Below are 19,035 nucleotides of genomic sequence, written 5' to 3'. Positions count from 1 at the left end.
GTCATTCCCCCCCTGCTGCATTGCAAGCTGCATTTGCTTGGTGTTGTTCACATCAGAGAGGGCGGTAGGGATGTCTTTACCTGATACACATGACCTTTTCTGTTTCCCCTCTCTTGCAATCCCCTGGAACTTGTATTCATAAAGTCAGTGGTCTCGAATACACACACCATTCTTAACTGTGAAGTGAATGCAGTTTAAGTTTTCTAGTGGGATTGAAGCTGGTTTGAGGGGGGAAACCCTGCATCAAATAGCAGCATTTGTCACAAAATGACAGGATCAACATGGATTGGGGCTAACATGTGTACACAGCTTCAAAAACTAGCAGTGGGAGCGCACTGGTTGTGGAGTAAGTGATAACTGGAACCGTAAGTCGTACTGAGAGTAGAACCAATGCGATCAATGGGTTTAAGTTAGTCACGGTTGACGTTTAAGCCTACTTATTTCAGTAGGTCCTTTCTGAGTATGACTGAACTCACATTCAACCCATAGTACTGTGAATTACAGGATCGGATCCGCAACTACCCTAAGGCTGCGTTGCAACTGCAGAGCCAGTGTGGCACAGTCAAGAGTGTTGGGCTTGGGAGACCAGGGTTCAAATCCTCCCACAGCCATGAAACTCACTGGGTGACCTCGGGCCAGTCACAGTCCCTTGGCCTAACCTACCTCACAGGGATGTTGTGAGGATAAAATGGGGGAGGAAGAGAACCACACACGACAACTTGAGCTACATGGAGGATAGGCGGGATGCAAATGTAACAAAGAAAGAATAACCCTATAACCAATTTACCTGGGAACAAGTCCTGCTGAGCTCAACGGGGCTGACTTCTGAGTAGACACGGAGTAGACACTGTGAAAGCTGAAGAGGCTGTTGGCCTAGACATGTTTTTCACAGTGATCCCTCTTGACCCACGTTGACCCGTTTCCTCATTTCTCCTCAGGGTTTTCCAACTTGCGCAGGCCTCGGACACCAGCGTCTGTTTCCCTGCTGTTTTCCACTTGCAGATTAAATAAATGGATGTTCTTAAACGGCTGCCCTTTCCACACCGTGTCACCGACCCTTTCTGAAAGCCATTTAACCAAGCGGCTCCACGGCGGCTTCTGCGCTTCGGCCGTGTCAGAGGAGTTCAAACGCTGCGGACAAATCGTCAGCGCAACCATAGGACAAGAGAGGGCATTTTCGACCAGGCCCGGACAATACAAGCTCTGACAAGGATGGTGCTGGGGAGGAGTGCGCAGCTGAGGTATCAGGGCTCATTTGCCGGAGAGTCGCTCAGCACCGTCAAGACCACCCCACGGCATGCCCACGGCCATTCTGGCAACGCAGAAGCTCCCCCTTCCAGAGGAGAAAGTCACTTTGGGAAAGAGATGACAGCCTCGCTGCCACACATGGCGTTTCGTCTCTTGGCGACCTCTCTCGTCAGCTCAGCTCAACTTAAATGCATGCTGGGTTTCTGTGGTGAGCGCATGCATCTTAAAATGCGCAATTTGCTCGCTCTGGGTTCTGAACTCTGCCGAATTGCACTCTTTCCCTCACCAAATCTTGCTATAAAGATGGGAAAGAAGAGGCGCCTCTGTTTCCCTGAGGAACGGAATAGCATAATAGCAGGTTAGGAATGATGCCTGGTTCGAGTTTTACCTCAGTCGCAAATTTTTTACTTCAGATTTTACTTCCAGTCTAGGTGGTCTTTCTCTCTCTGTGCCTTGATTATAGTTAACAGCACTGGCTTAATTTGCAGGCTCCTCACAAGCGTTCTTGAGGTAATTTGTGGGCACGTACATTTGAAAATGCTCAATTTGCTCGCTCTAGGTTCCGAACATTGCTGAATCACACGCTTCCCCTCAGCAAAATTGGGAACAAGAGGCTTCGATACTTTTCTGAGGAATAGTATAGCATAATGGCAGGTTGGAAATTCTGCCTGGTTCAAGTTTTACCTCTGTCACAAATTTTACCTCAGATTTGGCCTCAGCCTAGACAACCTCTCTCTGCCTTGATTATAGTAACAGCAGTGATGTGGCCTACATTGTTGTTGGGTCTTAATTAGTCCCCAAACATTCTGTAACATAGGTTGGGTGCATGCTATACATTTAAAGCACATTTCACCTTCCCCAAATAATTCTGGGAACTGTTGCTTATTAACAATACTGGGAATTGTAGCTCTGTGTTATGGGGGTGTTATTGGTTTCTTTCTGTTTTTGTTCTTGTTTTTATTATGTACCGGTATTTTGTGTTCTCATTTTGTATTTTTATGTTGTGAACTGCCCTGTGATCTTCAGATAAAGGGCGGTATAATAATAATAATAATAATAATAATAATAATAATAATAATAATAATGATAAAATGGATGACACTATTTGAATGATCAACAATAATAATTTGAGCATTCTGAACACTATATGTGTTACATATCCATTCATCTAGTTGTGCTCTCTGAGGCCTTTTTTCCCTGTCAGGGCCTTTGAGCCTGAAAACAACTTTGAGACAGGCAGATGTTCAACAGGTGAAACAGGTGAAACAGCCTCAGCACTTAACACCATCCTGCTTGAAAGGGCTGCATCTATTGAACTGTCACACAACCATTAAAGGCACAGGAGCTAAGCCATAAAACACAGCCAAATAGAAGATTCTGAATTAATTTATAGAATTTAATTCTTTGCAAATTGTATCCCCCCACCCTCCGGGTTAAATTTTCATACTTTCTAAGCTCTACATTTTGAAAGCAACTCTACCCCACCCCCTCCACCCCACCTCCATTCTCCAGGGGTATCTGTTAGTGAGCTTAACAGTTTCAAGATCTGGCAGATTAAAACAAGGAAATCCCAGGATGAAATTTGATACAAACAGTCTTTTGTTTCAGATGTTAAAAGAAAGAGGGCTCCCCCTCTCCCTGTTCTGCCATGGGAAAGGGCCCTGCCAGCATGTCCCTGGAAGTCATAGCTCATCTTGTTTGACAGGAGTTGAACGACCTAGCGAAATTCAAGCAGGAAACGTTGAAGAAATATTTGCAGCTTCTTAAGGAGGCAGGCCTGTGCACAGTTAGGCCGGCTGAAAGTGCATTGATTTCAATGGACTTAGATGTGCTTAACTTTGCACAGGATCGAGCTGTTTTGGCTTGTTAGGAATTCACCATGGCAGGAACAGGGAGAGGTCAGTGTCAAATCCTGCCTGCTGCCCCGCTGCATTTGCAGAGAAGGTGGTCGTCAAAGTATCAAAGCTTGAGCTGCAGAGCCAGCACTTTTGTAAGGCTAAAAGCTGGAAGACCCACACCTTATTATTTCCAAGCTCAAACCACCACTACAAATTAGGGGGCCCTGCAGGCGGGTGCTTTCCTTCCTGTGGGTGTACGCTATTTATTGTTTTATTTACTTAATGGAATTTGTATATTGCTTAATCATTAAAAGTGCCTCTAAGCGGTTTACATGGGATAAAATATGCATTAAATTTATCCATAAATGTAAAAAAAAGTTAAATCTAAAAAACACACTTTAGAAATAAAATAAGCAGTTAAAAAACACACATAATAAAATAAAAATACATACAGTGGTACATCGGGTTAAGAACTTAATTCGTTCCGGAGCTCCGTTCTTAACCTGAAACTGTTCTTAACCTGAGGTACCACTTTAGTTAATGGGGCCTCCCGCTGCTGCCATGCCACCGCCACACGATTTCTGTTCTCATCCTGAAGCAAAGTTCTTAACCCAAAGTACTATTTCTGGGTTAGCGGAGTCTGTAACCTGAAGCGTCTGTAACCCGAGGTACCACTGTACATATCTGGGTAGGCTTGCCTAAATGAAAAAAAAAAAACACAACTCATTCGGTGACCATGGGCCAGTCATTGCCTCTTAACCTAACATACCTGACAGGGTTGTTGTGGGGTGAGGGTTAAACGAGGAGGGAAAGAGCTTCTTGCAGAGTGAAAGGTCAGATATAAATGCAGTAAAATCAATAAAAATATGCTTATCAAATCGGGTCTCTCCTCCTCCAAACATTCACTGAAAAAAGTTTATCTTAACCAGAAGTCTAACCTTATAAAGAGATGGGGCCGGATGTACCGGTACCTTAATAGGAAGGAAGTTTCACATCTGTGGAGCCACTACTGTATTTCATCCTGTGTGGGTACCCCCAAGAGGGTCCCACCTGCTGATTTTAAAGTATGGGCAGGACAATGTGGAAGAAGGTGGTCTTCCATATGTGCAAACTATCTCTTCCCCACTTTTTTGTTTTGTTTTAAAAAATCATCTTCTGACATCTTCCCCAGAATGCTCTTAATACTACTTTGACATTGATGACGTCCCCTACAAAGAATCCTGGGAACTGTAGCTTGTTCAGGTTGCTGGGAATTGTAGCACTGTGATGAAGAAAAAGCTCCCATGATCCTTTGGGGGAAAGATGTGGCTTTTAAAGTGGTACCGTATAAGAATACTTTAAATGTACGGCGTGGTTGTGACCCGTTGGAGGGTATGCCATGAGAACTGAAAATAAAGTAATAGGAATAACCTCTCCCTGTTGCATTTTTCTTCTCTCCCACAGAAAGCCTTTTTGAACCAAAGCAGCTGCTGCAGCAGCAATTCTTCCAATAAGTGAACTCACTGTCGCTTCAAAGAGGAAAGGTTTGGGGAGGGTCCCCCCCCCCCCACTTTTTGCTTCATCTCTTCATCCCAAGCAGTATGACATGGTACAAATCACTTCTGGGAAGACAAGGTAAGAAGGTATTCTGAGAGGGTGGGTCATGAATGAGGCACCAAGATCCAGAGGGGTGTGCTGGATTCACCCCAGATAAATGCTTCAGTTGTGATTTTATTTTATTTTATTACTAGTCCTGCATTGTTGATGTTTAGATTGTTTCATGATTTTGTGATGACATGTCTCCAGACTGACACTGTTTCGTTACAAGGGATTAAAACACATACTGGAACTTTGTGGTTTAACATGTCACCCAAGCACAAGAAATCCACTTAAATAAATAAATGGTGATGTTTGCAGTTTGGAAAGTGACAGGAAAATGCATTGGAATTTGTGGGCTGGATGAATGACTAATAGGAAGACCTATAAACACACTGCAAGAAAATTGGAATTCATGCTCATTGCTGTATAACTTCCCCGTGTGCAAATCAAAACGCATGCTCAATACAGACTGGATATAGTCTAAACCTCCACGTAAGCTTTATGCCAGCAAATCAGGGATGAATGCTTAATGAGCATGGTGTGTAGCTGGTGTGGTGGTCAGAGCAGTGGACCAGGATTAGAGGAATGGTGGAGGATTTCCCCTTCAAGTAACAATTATTCAACTTTGCTCCCAACTGCCCGCCCACCCACTATATGTGCAGAATCCGCTTTTCCTTCTGATCCACTTGCCTGAGCCACGTGGTTCAGCATGGTTCATTGTACTGCTGGCCTTGACTCTTATTGCAGAAACCTTAATAAATGTGCAAGGAGCCCTACGGTACATGCTTGAAAACAATAGACCATCTTAGTCCAGGTGAGATTATTGGTCCACCTAGCTCAGTGTTGTCTGCTCATGCTGGCAGCTCTTCTCAAGGGCCTGCTACCTGGTCCTTTATTTAACTGTAAATGTCAGGGATTGAACCTGGGATTTCTGCATGCCGAGGGACATAGGGAGCTTTCTTATCAGACCCTTGGCTCACCTGTCTACACTGACTGGCAGCAGTTTTCCACAGCTTCAGGCAGGGGACATTCCTAGCTCTACCTGGAGTTGCTGGGGATTAAAACTGATACCTTATGCATGCAAAGCAGCTGCTGCACCACTGAGCTATGGCCCTTGCCTTATGATGCAGAAACATAGGATGCTACTTTATAGCGAGTCAGACCAGTAGCTCAGTTTGTCTACCTGGGACCTTCTGCAGGCAAAGCAGATGTTCTACCACTGAGCTGTGGCCTTTCCTGCAAGTAGGTGATCTACTATTAAACTATTGCTCAGGGTACTTTGGGCAAGGATACATTTGGTTTCTGTGGTGCCCCTGCAACTGAAAAGCACTGCAATAGCCATTGTGTCTGCCACCTCTGATATATTGCTTTTCTCCCTTGATGGTGCAGCGGCAGAGGAATTAAGCTGTTGTGTTGTTCCCTGCCCACTCCCACCCACGGCCACTGGCAAGCACCAGTCAACTCAACAGGCAATAACCCAATGCACCCTCCATTCGGATCTGCTGAAAAAACGACAACTGTATTAAACTTGGCATCCTTTTACGGATATGGTTCCCATTCCTTGGCTCCTGTCCCCTTTCACAACAAACGCCCCAAAGCAGCTTTCGACATTCTGTCCAAATGGCTGATGATGCTAAGTGGAGAGGAGAAGAGAGGAAATGGAGAGGAGGTTTAGAGGAAGGGAGGAGGGAACAGACAAAAAAAAAAATCAGGGTTTGGAAGACGACTCAAGGGCAGCCAGCGATGGGCATGAGAAGGCCTGTCAGCGCCGATCCTCTCCGGGAAGAGCAAACGGAAGTTGACATCACATTATCATGTTTAATGTATTCGAATTAAGGAGGTCCTTGACAGATCTGTTTCTAATGCGTGTGGGCAGGAATACAGAGTGGGGTTACCCAATTCATAGAGATATAGGGCTGTCACCAATGCTAGCCCTTCTCAGTGTAGACCCATTGATGTTAATTGTCCCAAGTTAAGCCTAACCCTGGGGATTACTTTCAGTGGGTCTACTCTGAGAAGAACGGACATTGGCAACATGTTTGACAGTGGAACGGAGGTCCTCGCAAAGTGGAGGTTTTTGAACAGAGGTTGGATGGCCATCTGTTGGGGGTACTTCAGTTGAGATTCCTGCATTGCAGGGGGTTGGACTAGATGACCCTTGGGGTCCCTTCCAACTCTACAATCCAGCTTCTGGGTTCTGATTCCCAGTTTACTGTGGTTTGTATCCAACATTAGTGCCACTGAAATGATGGACATGACTAGCCTATGTCCATTAATTTCAGTGGACTGACTCTGAGCAGGAATAACGTTGGGGGGAAAGCCCCTTATTTACTTTAATTTTTAGGCTGAGCAATAACGAAAATTTCCCAGGATGGCTTACAATAAACGTTAAAGCCATCAATAAAACAATAAAATCACAAGATCTAACAGCATAAAGCTAGCAACAGGGTAAAATCAGTATTGCACACTCACACAACAGCACTGGCAGTTTCACAGATGTGAAATTGTTGTTGGCTTGCAGCTGGGGCAGATGAAGGCAGTGGCGTAGCGTGGGGGGTGCAGGGGGGGCCGGCCGCACCGGGCGCAACATCTGGGGTTAGGGCAAATCCACAGGTTAGGGGGCGCAAATCCACGGGTTAGGGGGCGCAAATCCACGGGTTAGGGGGCGCAAATTACTTGCCTTGCCCCGGGTGCTGACAACCCACGCTACGCCACTGGATGAAGGCATCCAGTTGGGCTGCTGCAGATGCACCATGGCGTTTCTTCTCTCTGTGCCCCTCCCAGCAGCCATTCCTCCTCTGTCTCCAGGCACTGTGGTCATCTGCAAGGCATTCCCACATGGCGGGGTTGATGTTACCAGCCTTTATGTCTTGCTTGCAGACATCTTTGTAATGCAGAGCTGGTCTGCCAACAGGGCTAGTGCCTGAAAACTTCAGTAAATATTTGTAATCACTAACCTGTGTGTGTGTGCAAAGTCGTGTGCGTGGTGCCAAACTGGGTTTTCCCCTGGGTGAAATAAAGCCTCGTTTTGCCCCTGCTGTCTGGGGACAGCATTCCATTGTAACTACTGAAAAGACCCCTTTCCCTTGCAGACACCTAAGGAGAATATGTTCTGTATTACAAAAATAATTTTGCATGGAGCTTCTTTAGGGATTATACAGTTAACTTGTTGAACCTGTTATGTGCAAGGATCAGTTTGGAAGGTGGTAGAATAATTGAGGATGGGATTGACGCTCTGCAGACCCCTTAACATCCTTGAACTTGTGGATTGGGAGTCAGGTAGCTTCAAGCTATAGCTGCCTAATGACCTGTTTAAGAGGAACTGCCAGAATGTCCTTAGTTGATGGGGAGTGTTTTAAGGGGTGTGCTGTGACACCACCCAGGACACATCATTTGGCAGGAGCACCTGAGCAAGGGCCTTGGGTCTCAAGTTCTGGCTATGTATAAGTGGAAGGAGGAAATTATATTATGTGTTTGTGGGTATGTATCCCAACCAGTCCCACATCCTGTTCTTATAGTGGCCAACCAAGTGCTCAAAAGCACTTGTGCAAATCTCCCTGCTTGTGATTCCCAGTTACAGCCTCTTGACAGTGAAGCTGGAACATATCCATTTATGCATAGTAGCCATTAATTGCCTTCTCCTCTAGGAAGTCATCAAATCCTCCTTTAAAGCCATACAAAGAGAGTATGATGAGTAAGAACATAAGGAAAGCTATCCTGGATCAAGCCAGTCTAGTCTCAAGCAAGGGACGCAGGTGGTGATGTGGTCTAAACCACTGAGCCTCTTGTGTTTGCTGATCAGAAGGTCAGTGGTTCGAATCCCCGCAATGGGGTGAGCTCCTGTTGCTCTGTCCGAGCATGCCAGTGCAAGTAGATAAGTAGATACCACTGCAGAAGGAAGGTAAACGGTGTTTCTGTGCGCTCTGGCTTCTGTCACGGTGTCCCGTTGCGCCAGAAGCAGTTTAGTCATGCTGACCACATGACCCAGAAAGCTGTCTGTGGACAAACACCAGCTCCCTTGGCCTGAAAGCAAGATGAGTGGTGCAACTCCATAATTGCTTTTGACTGGACTTAACTGTCCAGGGGTCCTTTACCTTTTACCTTACCTAGTCTCAAGCAGGACCCAAGCCAAAGGCCACTCTCCAGCAACTGGTTTCCAGCAACTGGTATTCAGAAGCATGACAGAGGCAGAGCATAGCTATTGTGCCTAGTAGTCATCAATAGCCCTCTCCTCCATGCATTTGCCTAATATTTTAAAGCCATCCAAGTTGGCTGCCATCACTGCATCCCATGGCAGCAAGTTCTGTAATTTAACTACAGGCGATGACCGATTAACATGCATCTGAAAGACAAAGCGTTGAACCCAAAGTGTAGAAGTGACCCCAAAGTCACAAAATATGTCACTAAAAGGGCGGAACAGGCCAAGGCATGCTTATATGCACTCCGACGATGCACGTAGGGGCCAGGAGTGGAATGCCCACACAAAATGGTCATCAGCTGTATGCGTTGCATGAAGAAGGACTTTCTTTTATCTGTCGGGAACCTTCCAACATTCAGCTTCATTGGAAGCCCCTGAGTTCTAGTGTTATGAGAGAGGGAAGAAAAAACTTTTCTCTATGCACTGTCTCCATGCCACGCATAATTTAAAAAAAAAACTGCTATCATGTCACTTTTACTATTATTAAACTTATAAATTGCCTTCTATACAATCGCTCCAAGGTGATGTACAATAAAAACAGCAAAGAAAACAGTTAAGGGCAGACACAAAACAGCAGTCGTATTTAAAAGCAAAACAAGAACAAGACAAAGTGTACATCTGTGGCATAGAGACCTATTCATCTAGATGCAAAAGCCCATCAGAACAAAAAAAAATGTATTCAATTGTTTCCATAAAGTGCAAATATTGGGCACCTGTTGTATCTTAGCAGGAATGCTATACTGCAGAACAGGCACAGACAAATTAAAAGCCCTGGTCTCAAGTTACTTCAAATCGGGCTTCTGAGATCTTTGGAAGTTGCAGGAGAAAATTTCCCACAGACTATAGCATATAAGGGATAAAGCTGTGTATTCTGTCAGTATGCCATACAAAGGTAGAATGAGGTACTGGGTAAACAACTAATCAAGGTTGTGTTTGTGTAGGCACGTGCAGACATGTTTCCAGTCCTTAAGATTTCAGGGATAGAATTGCACTACAGACTTTGACGGGTAGAGGAGGCTGTCAGTGAGTGAACGTATGAAAATACAGGTCTGCTTTATAAAAACTAATAGTATTTCTCAATGTTAACTGTCTGTTGTCTACTTCAGGGATGGAGAAACCTTTTGAGCCTGAAGGACACATGCCCTCTTGGGCAACCTCCTGGGGTTACATACTGGTGGTGGGCAGAGCCAGACGTAAAAGTGGGCAGAGCAATGGATGTTACTCTTGCCTTTATATAGCAGATTACATTCCAACCATGCAAAATTCAGGGGTTTCCAAAACACACACACAGCTTACATTTCTCCATCATCTTTCCAAGCAAGATGCATTTCACAGTTCGAGGACCTATTTCAGTCAGGCAAAACCACTCAAAGAGGATGTGGCTTGTGGAAGTGGGGTGCAGTCTGAGGAGAGTCCCAAGAGTCAAACAGAAATGCCTGGAGGGCCGCATTTGGAAATACCTCTGCAGTTATCCTTCCCTGATGTGTACTCTGACTGGCAGCACCTCCCCAGGCAGAGGTATTTCCTCATCACCTGCTTTCTGATCCTTTTAAAATAGGGATTGCAGGGATCGAACCAGTGACTTATCTACACACAAAGCAGGTGCTTTTATTACTCAGCTGCGACATCTCCACTATGATTAGAGCAAGTGCAGTAGGCGCAACAATGCAAATTCTTATTTGCATATTGTGCACAGGTTGTGGAATTCTGCTTTACCTGGTGCAAAAATTAGGTGATCTTGCTGCAGAACCTGCAGTGGCAAACTAAAAGCCGAGCACATTTATATAGCTAAAGAAAGCACAGAGCATGAGTTTTCATCTGTGCTGGGTCAAAGTTCACCACAGTGGCACTGCTCATACAGGTAAAGCTGGTAGAACAGATCTCTTTAAGCCATCTTCTCAAACCTGCACCATTTGCCTGAAGTACCTCACATCACCTTACCTCTCACATCCTAAGGCTAAAGGTTGCAGGGCCAGAATTATAAGCAGAGGGGATGGGGAGGGACCTTCTAAGTGGGAAGGACAGCTTTGAAAAAGCTTGGCCTTTAACCTCTGAGCTGTTAGCTTGCACGGAGCAACCTCTGCTCTTTAGTCTTCATTTGAGTGGAAGGTATATCTTAAGATACAGAATTAATTGCTGCTAGAGCTTTCGTTGTGCAATTGCACAACAAAACCCTTTAGGTTCCTTCTAACTTCACAGTTCTTTAATTCTATGATCCGCAGCAAAATTGTGCTTTGTAAAATAGAAGTGCCCGCATGGTAAATATCCAAAATATTGCAGGGAGATCTAACCCCATGCCACATCTATTTTGGCTAAGGTGGTCATGTATCCTACTTCAGCAGAGGACAGGGGGCTTTTTAATATTATGGTCCAAGGGGATAACAGGGCCTTGAAGTTGCCCACAAATGGTTTAGCATCTAGACAGTTGTCTGAGCTGTCTAAGCAGGAAGTAAAAAGACCACCAGGTTAGTCTTTCCCACTGTGGTGAAATACAAAGCTCAGTGGGAGAACACATGCTTTGAACAGGAGTGGGCAACTTGCAGTGCTATCCAGATGTTTATTAGACTACATATCCCATCAGCACTAGCCAATGAGATCAGTGGTCAGGGATGGTGGGAGTTGTAGTCCGGCAGCATATGGAAGGCCACAGCTTCTGCATTCCCAGACTAAAGGCTTCTGGGACCTAGAAGTGCCATCCAGAAAGGAGACTCATGCTGTATCTCTGCATGAGTGGGTGTTCTGCCTGATATTAAATCTGATTAAAAGGGGGACAGGGAAATGGGGCAGCTTTCTTTGTTACTGTCTAAATGATAGCAATTATTTCTAAATTTGCTTCTATACATATAAATTAGTATATGAAGATCTATGCCCTCTTTTGTATTTTTGCCTTTCTTTATTGGGCAATGTGATGTTTCAGTGACCACCCTAAAGACTGGCTCTCCAGGGGCACTTTTCCCAGCTGTGTTAGGCTAAAAGGACATATGATGTGACTTAGTATAAGGCATCTCCAAGTATTGGTAAGGTTTAAGGAGTGTAATACTATGTTTAGGCCCTCAGCCCCATCCTTCAGAGATATTGGATGGCATTAAGTTTTACCCAGAGTAGAACATGACTAGGTTTAGGTCCAGTAATTTCAGTGCAGCTACACTGAGAAAAACGTAGCCGAAAACAACCAAAGGATTATTCATTTGTTCTTAAAAAGGAAGATCAATCAGAGAAATTCATAGAGGATAAGGCTATCAATGTCTAATAGCTATGATATCTATGTTCCATCTGCCTCCGCTGTCAGAGGCAGTATGCCTCCCAATGCCAGTCGCTGATCATTGCAAGTAGGGAGAGAGATATTGTGCTCTAGTTCTGCTTAAGGGTTTCCTATTGGGGCATCTGGCTGGCCACTGTCAGAACAGGATGCTGGACCAGAAGGGCCATTGGCTTAATCCAGAAAGGCTCTTCTTACATTCTTAATAAAAACAGCCTGGTTTATAAGGCAAATTCCTGCCCCACTGCTACCCCAAACCAAACAAACCCAGAAAACCCAAAATTGGCCCAGTGGCCTGTCCAAATGCACGAAGTTATGCAGGCCCCTTTCTTCCACCTTCCTTACTTCATAATGTCCCTACCACAAGCCCTCTGGCTTACCTCCCTCCCTCTCTTCTCCACCCCCCCCTTCCTGACGCAGCAAGTTGGGAGAGGTTATGGCGGCCTGCCGGCAGCGCGCAGCTGTTGTAATGACACGAACAACCCACCGCAGGCGAGTTTCCAGTGAGGCAAGCGGCATGCGTGCGGGCTGGGCGGGCTGACACTTTTCCCATGCATTGTGCCCTGTGTCACCGAGGAGGTGGGCCCCTCCCAGTCTGACAGCCCAAACCGGATACCTTCAGTGACTGAAATAATAGGCCTGGTGGTGGGAAAAAGGAGGCCGAGAAACCTCGAGGGAGGAATTAAGTGATGAATAACTTTCCCCCCACAGCTACGTTCCAGAAACATGCCTGAGCCTGCGGCCGGCCTGCCAGTTGACTGCCCTTCCTCCTCCTCCTCCTCCCTCAACACCCTCCGCTGCCCTTGTGGGAGAAAAACCCTGTCTGGATTCCATCAGTGAAATAATTGGGATGGTTTAGGGAGGAAACAAAGCAGCAACTCAGGGCCTCCCGCAGGCTCGCGGGAGTGCCAAGCCCCTGGAAAGCTCACAGGCACAAGGGCGTAAGAGGAGCCCTGCAGCTGGACCAGGCCAAAGGCCCATCTAGTCCGGCCTCCGGTTCTCACAGGGCCAGCCAGGTGCCCCAATGGGAAGCCCACAAGCAGGACCTGAGTGCAAGAGCAGGTTCCCCCCACTTGTGAATGCCAGCAACTGGTATTCAGAGGCACACTGCCTCTGGCAGTGGAGGTAGAATGTAGCCATTGTGGTTAGGAGCCACTGATAACTCCACTGATAACCGAGGGGTGATTCTGTCTAATCCTCTTTTAAAGCCATCCAAAGTTGGCGCTGCCACTGCCTCTGGGAGAGCAAATTTCATGTGCTGTGTGAAGAAGTCATTCCTTTCTCGTCTGCCCTGGAATATTCCAACACCAAGTTTCATTTGAGGATCCCCAAGTTCCAGTGTTAGATGAGAGAGGGAGAAAACATATTTTTTCTCTGTCCGTTTTCTCCACACCGTGCACATCTATCATGTCCTTATGCAGGGCGTGAGGGCAACATCCCTTCCCCCTATTGTCTGATACTGGTATCAGACTGGATATACTGCCCTGGAACATGGGTGTTCCGTTTGCTGTGCTGCATCTCATAGCTGTTGGATTTGTCTAACCAAGTTCAAGGGCCCTTTGTGCAATGGTAGAGCACCTGCTTTGCATCACACCAGTCCCGGGTTTGGTCCGTGCTAACTCCAGTATAAGCAGGCAATGGAGAGGAGCTTCTGCTTGGAACCCTGGAGAGCTATTGCCAGAGTACACAATGCAGGAATACTCCGCTACATAGAAAAATAGCCTTGCTTAGTCAAAGGCAGTTTGTCTTTGTTTTTTGAGCAGTCTAAGCTTGTGGCTGCCGCTGCTGCCACCACATGTTGTGGCCGTGAATTCTGTAGGTTTAATTACACAATTCTGATTTCTCACTTCTCCAATTTTTGTGATACCGTTTTCAGCTCAACAAAGCATAAGCTGTTGTGTATTTTAGGACAGAAATATGATTAGAAATGTGTGTCAGGATAAAATATGTTTTTAAAGGACATATTTTGATCTGTATTTAAATATGAATTTTCATTATATCTATCTATATCTATCTATATAATATTAATATGAAAAGATGTAAGTGAATGCCTAAGTGACACCAATCCATCCTTCCTTAATCCTTAACAAACAAGTCGCTTCTGAGCTCATGCTTAGTCCATGGCTATGTATGCAATTTTCATACACACACACACAAACACACACACACACACACTCTCTATATATAGTGATATATATATATATATATATATATATATATATATATATATATATGCAATGTTCACTGATCTAATGCATTTTTGTATGCTATTTCCACTAAAATATGCATTTTGTATACACACATTTCCCTAGTATATGCACTTTCGTGTGCATTACTTGCCTGGAGAACTGCATTGCAAAATCCAGAGAAGTGCAAATTTCAAAGGATGGCTGTATTTTGGTTCCTATCTTGTTTTGCAAAGTGCAGTTATGGCGGTTCGCCTTTAAATGAGAACTAAATCAAATTTCTTCCCGATCCCTACAAAAGAGAAGCAAACAGAAGTGTAGTTTCTTGCTCTTGGTGTTTTAAACTGAGGATGGTTCACCCCAAGGGTCAAGCCTTAGCAGATGACGTGGGCTTCCCTGAAACCTAGATGGACAGCCGTCTCCAAGAGGCATATCCTGCTCAGGAGACGTTGACTCTCTCTCTTGTGCGCTCTCTCTCTCACCTTGGCTTTTTGATCGTAAATGCTTTTAAAAGCTTTCTGGCTTCTAAGGTTTCTGAGGTTTCCTGTATGAAACCTCAGAGGGTTTCGCTGGAGAGGCGAGCCACGCTGTGCTCTCAGAGAATCGATTTCCTTTAGCAGCTTAACTTCTCGTTAAGAGGAAGGAGCAGCCTCACGTTTAAGATAGGCACAAAAGGAGAGAATGAGAAAGAGCACACAAGCCAGGGTGGGGGTGGAGAGAGGAAGACGCAAACTGAGGTGATGCCACAAAAATTGTCCAGGATGGGCAGATACTGGAAATTATATTGTACTTAGCACTGCTTGGGAATTCTAAGGAAAACAACAACAGCAGTGCCGTTTGGAAAGGTTCAGTCTGCATCTTGATTCAAAACGGCATCCAATCATAGACAAAAAAACACTGCTCCTTGATATCAGGAACCATCACACAAAATCTGGTTGTGATATTTTAAGAGGTGTCCAAATGCACAGAAGTGGCAAAGTATATTTCCAGGTGGGCGAGTTGTGTCCGACATTTTAAGAGAACTGAAAGAAAAATATAGTGTATGTTAATGACAGAGAGTCCATCAATGGGCTGGGGTGGGGGACAAGTGGAGGGGTGAAACTCCTTGTATGGGGGCATTTGCTCTCCTGCCAACTCCCCCTGGTGCTACCCACACATGCATTGCTTTCTTATTTTGAGAGACAAAAGCCGTGACCTAGTCTGAGTGAGCATCACCGGCCCTGGAGCACCATGGTGAGGACTTTCACAATCTGCCTTCCCTCCCTCTGCTCATTCCCGCCAGGATGGCAAGCCATTCAGTAACTGCTTATTAACACAGTCTGGAAACAACCTGACCTTTTGGCGAAGAGTAAATCAACCAACTCATTACTCCCTCCCAGGTGTATTATATTTATGTATTGCATGCGCCTATGCATGGATGTGTTTGTGTATGCAGTGCTACACAAGGTCAGTCCACTGCAGAAAAGAGATACGTCGCTAGTTCTCTTTGGCTGCTTTCTTGTCATTCCACCCTCCAGTTTGCTTCATCCTGTTAAAATAGCTGACAACAGCTATTAATGTAACCCCAGATGCCCAGATGGGTAGTAGCAAAGTGGGTTGAAAGCAAAGCCTCCTTGTTGAGGAACACTGTGTTTCAGTCCCAGTGCTATAGATTCTCATTTGGAGAGAGACCCTTCTGAGTAGGCAAAGCAGTGTCGGGCTTTATTGTACCCTACCTGTGTACCCTACCTGTGGTGGCGACAGTTGTCCACCCTACCATACATGCAATATGTCTACGTTTAGGAAGTGAATTTGCAGGGAGCCTCACTTACAATTTGCAGCTGTCGTTTGTGCACTCTCAGATGCAAATGTCCCTGAATGATGCAATATGTGTGTCGGGCGGGGGGGGGGGAACCCATCAGATATGTTGCCGAGGAAGAAGGTAAGCCCCCCCCACTCTCGAAAGCGTGGTGAATGGGTACGAATTGGGCTGCATATGTGCTAAAGCACATGCCTTTCCCCCCAAAGTATCCTGGGAATTTAACCCTGCCTGCCCGCAGGCTTACCTTCTAAAACACACATCACAAAAGGAAAAGGGGAATGAGGAGGAAAGGGGAAACAAGGAAGCTAGCGATCCAGTTCTTGAACTTACACAGTTATTCTTATAACTTATAACAAGCAGCTGGAATGGAACGGTTCAGAGAGGAGGAGCCAATTCATCATACATTTAAAGCACATGGCTTTCCCCAAAGAACCCTGGGTACTGGGAACTGTAGTTCTGTGAAGGGTAAACTACAGTTCGCAGGATTCTTTTGAGGAAAACCATGTGCTTTAAATGTACGGCACATAGGAAGCCTACGATTACGAAACTAAACTTCCCTTGTACCCATTTGTTACTGACATAGCAGGTTTCGTAACAAATGAAAACCTGAAGCCATGGGGGCTTATTTGGTTCTAGTTGTCATTCGCTACAAACCAAATGCAGCCTTCTAAAAGCAAAGATTCCCCTATCTGGCTCCTATTTTTGCTGAAGAAATTGTTTCGGACAGACATGGTGTTATCTCCTCGTGATAACTTTTGTCTTCAGTTGAGGCAGCCAGACATATTACGCTCCCCAGAAGCATAAACCTTTGAGCCGCCCGCTTTCCCACAAGCGTCTGTGATAAATATAACCCCTTGATGCTGCTAATTAGGTTTATGTGTTTGGGTGGGGGAGTGGGCTCCAGCACTTTTTGCTCCATCCCACCCCTGCTGCTCAGGAATCCTTCACCTGTCCTGGTCAATGTATTGTGGTCAAGGAGTCAGCAGCAAACAGATCCGGCAGGATATATGTCAGCTGCTTTTTAGCCTCAGATAACTGCAAGGGGAAAAAAGCCATGCTGCATCACAGAGCCGCACACTAACTTACATATTTGTTAAATGAACATGTGTTTCCTGCCTTCTGCTTTTGAACAAACCTCTCTTTGCCTCGAAAGCTTTATTTCTAAAAAAGTATTGTTGCTGCAGCAAACAAAATGAATACCCTGTGTACTTTCCTTCCGATAAAAAACAGCCAGACCCTCTGATTTGTGCCCACCTCAGAGTTGACCCATTGCAATTGATGGACCTAAGCGAGTTGTTTTCATTAACTTCAGTAGACCTACTCTTGAGTCGAACTAGCATTGGTGACAGCCCACTGTAGTTACCTTACTAGCTTATCATGAAATTTGCTCACGACCACATTTATTCTTTCGGGGGGGGGGGGGCAAGCAAAGAAACCCCAAAATTGTTGAGCTTTTTTTCCACATCAACGCCAAAAAGAATTCGATTTTTGACTTGCCGAAGATCCAGGACAAAGCACCACATTTCAAAAATTCCCCCCGGACATCAATTCTGCCTTTGAAATCCTAGTAATGTCTGGGGAAATCCAGACGTATGGCAGCCCTAGAGTAGCCCCATTGAAATTAACCATCTCCATTAATTTCAGTGGGGCTGCTCTGACTATGACTAACATTTGAAACAACTCAAACAAACCTATACTGGAAAGTCATACCCTTTGACCAGGAAGCTCATTTACCGTAACCTTGGATGTTTGAAGGAGGCTGACTGTAGTTAGGGTGGGGAGAAAAGAACTCAACATATACCCAGAAGCATAATGTTAATATTATTATTGCAGCACTGAAGTTGTTACTCACATTTAACCTTGTACTGGCAAAGTCCTTGATATTTGCAGGTATGTTCTTTAAAATTACTAGTGAGGCCCTGAGGAAGGCATTCTGCTTGAAGGTGTTGGTGAGGTGTGGCCCTTTTGACCAGGCTTTGCTCTGTGACCTGTTTTTTGGATTTGGGCTTGCATCCAACCAAGCTGTGATTAGCTGTGGTTACCTGCATTGCAGGTGGTTGGACTAGGTGACCTTTCTGACTCTGCAGTTCTATGATTCAGTGAGTCTATATCCTGGTAGTTTGGGGATGAATGGATGCACATCACAAGTGAGTTCTTACGGTGGCTAATAGACTTATATAATCCTAGAATCGTGGAGGTGCATAGAACCTCCAGCTCCCTGCAATGCAGGAATCATTTGCACAACATGACTCTGAGAATTAGAGTCTCATGCTCTGCCAACTGAGCTATCCTGGGTACTTTGATCCTGTAAGAATAAATACATACTGTCTGTTACGCGTCAGTCTGAGGACCTCACTGCCATGTGTGCCTTGAGCATATTTCATATACGCCTCAATAGAGGTTCGGTTTAAGATTTGTGTACCAGTATGCACTGAATCTACAATGTGAATTGAGGGTGGCCTACTCTTATTTCTGAGTATTAATTGTATGCCATTATTTGTCTGGGTTTCCCCACCCCCACCCCAATCCCTGCCCATTTAAATGTTATTTCATCTTTTTCCTTTAAAAGAATTTTTTTATCACTATTATTGCACCAGGAGGCCTGCCATGGGGCAATGAGGAAGAGTAGGGCAGGGCTGGTAGAGCACATGCTTTGAATGCAAAAAGTCCCAAGTTCAATCCTGGGGCTTCCTAGCGAAGATTGGGAAAGACATTGGCTGCATGTCAGTAAGAGATGATACTGAGCCACATGGAACAATGGTCTGACTCAGCAACCAGGCTAGCTGAAGGATCGTTGTGGATAGGGAGGGATATGAAGAAAGGCTATTCAAGCCACTCATTTGCCTCCCACCAATGGTAGCATCTTGGGGACAAGGAGTCACTTGTTTAATTTATAAATTGTATATAGTGGTACCTCGGGTTAAGAA

At 45.2% G+C, this 19,035-nt stretch overlaps 1 protein-coding gene and 1 long non-coding RNA gene across 2 annotated transcripts in view; both read right to left on the bottom strand.

Annotated features, from left to right (window-relative positions):
- PERM1 (PPARGC1 and ESRR induced regulator, muscle 1) overlaps positions 1–1,435 on the bottom strand; it is a 101,772-nt gene extending 100,337 nt beyond the window's left edge. The window contains exon 1 of the mRNA XM_028740786.2: positions 788–1,435. The gene's annotated coding sequence lies outside the window, so the exon portion shown is untranslated. The remainder of the gene's footprint in view (positions 1–787) is intronic.
- A 4,727-nt stretch (positions 1,436–6,162) lies between these two features.
- On the bottom strand, positions 6,163–7,629 carry LOC144328386 (uncharacterized). The gene is made up of 2 exons (XR_013393583.1): positions 7,137–7,629; positions 6,163–6,297 (listed from the first exon to the last, which is right to left on the bottom strand). It is a non-coding gene; the product is annotated as an uncharacterized LOC144328386 (long non-coding RNA).
- Positions 7,630–19,035: the final 11,406 nt, after the last annotated feature.

The sequence above is a fragment of the Podarcis muralis genome, chromosome 7, assembly GCF_964188315.1.
Source record: "Podarcis muralis chromosome 7, rPodMur119.hap1.1, whole genome shotgun sequence".
NCBI classification, from domain to species: domain Eukaryota; kingdom Metazoa; phylum Chordata; class Lepidosauria; order Squamata; family Lacertidae; genus Podarcis; species Podarcis muralis.
Note: the sequence above shows the minus strand (reverse complement) of the source record. Positions and strands in the feature narration are given on the sequence as shown.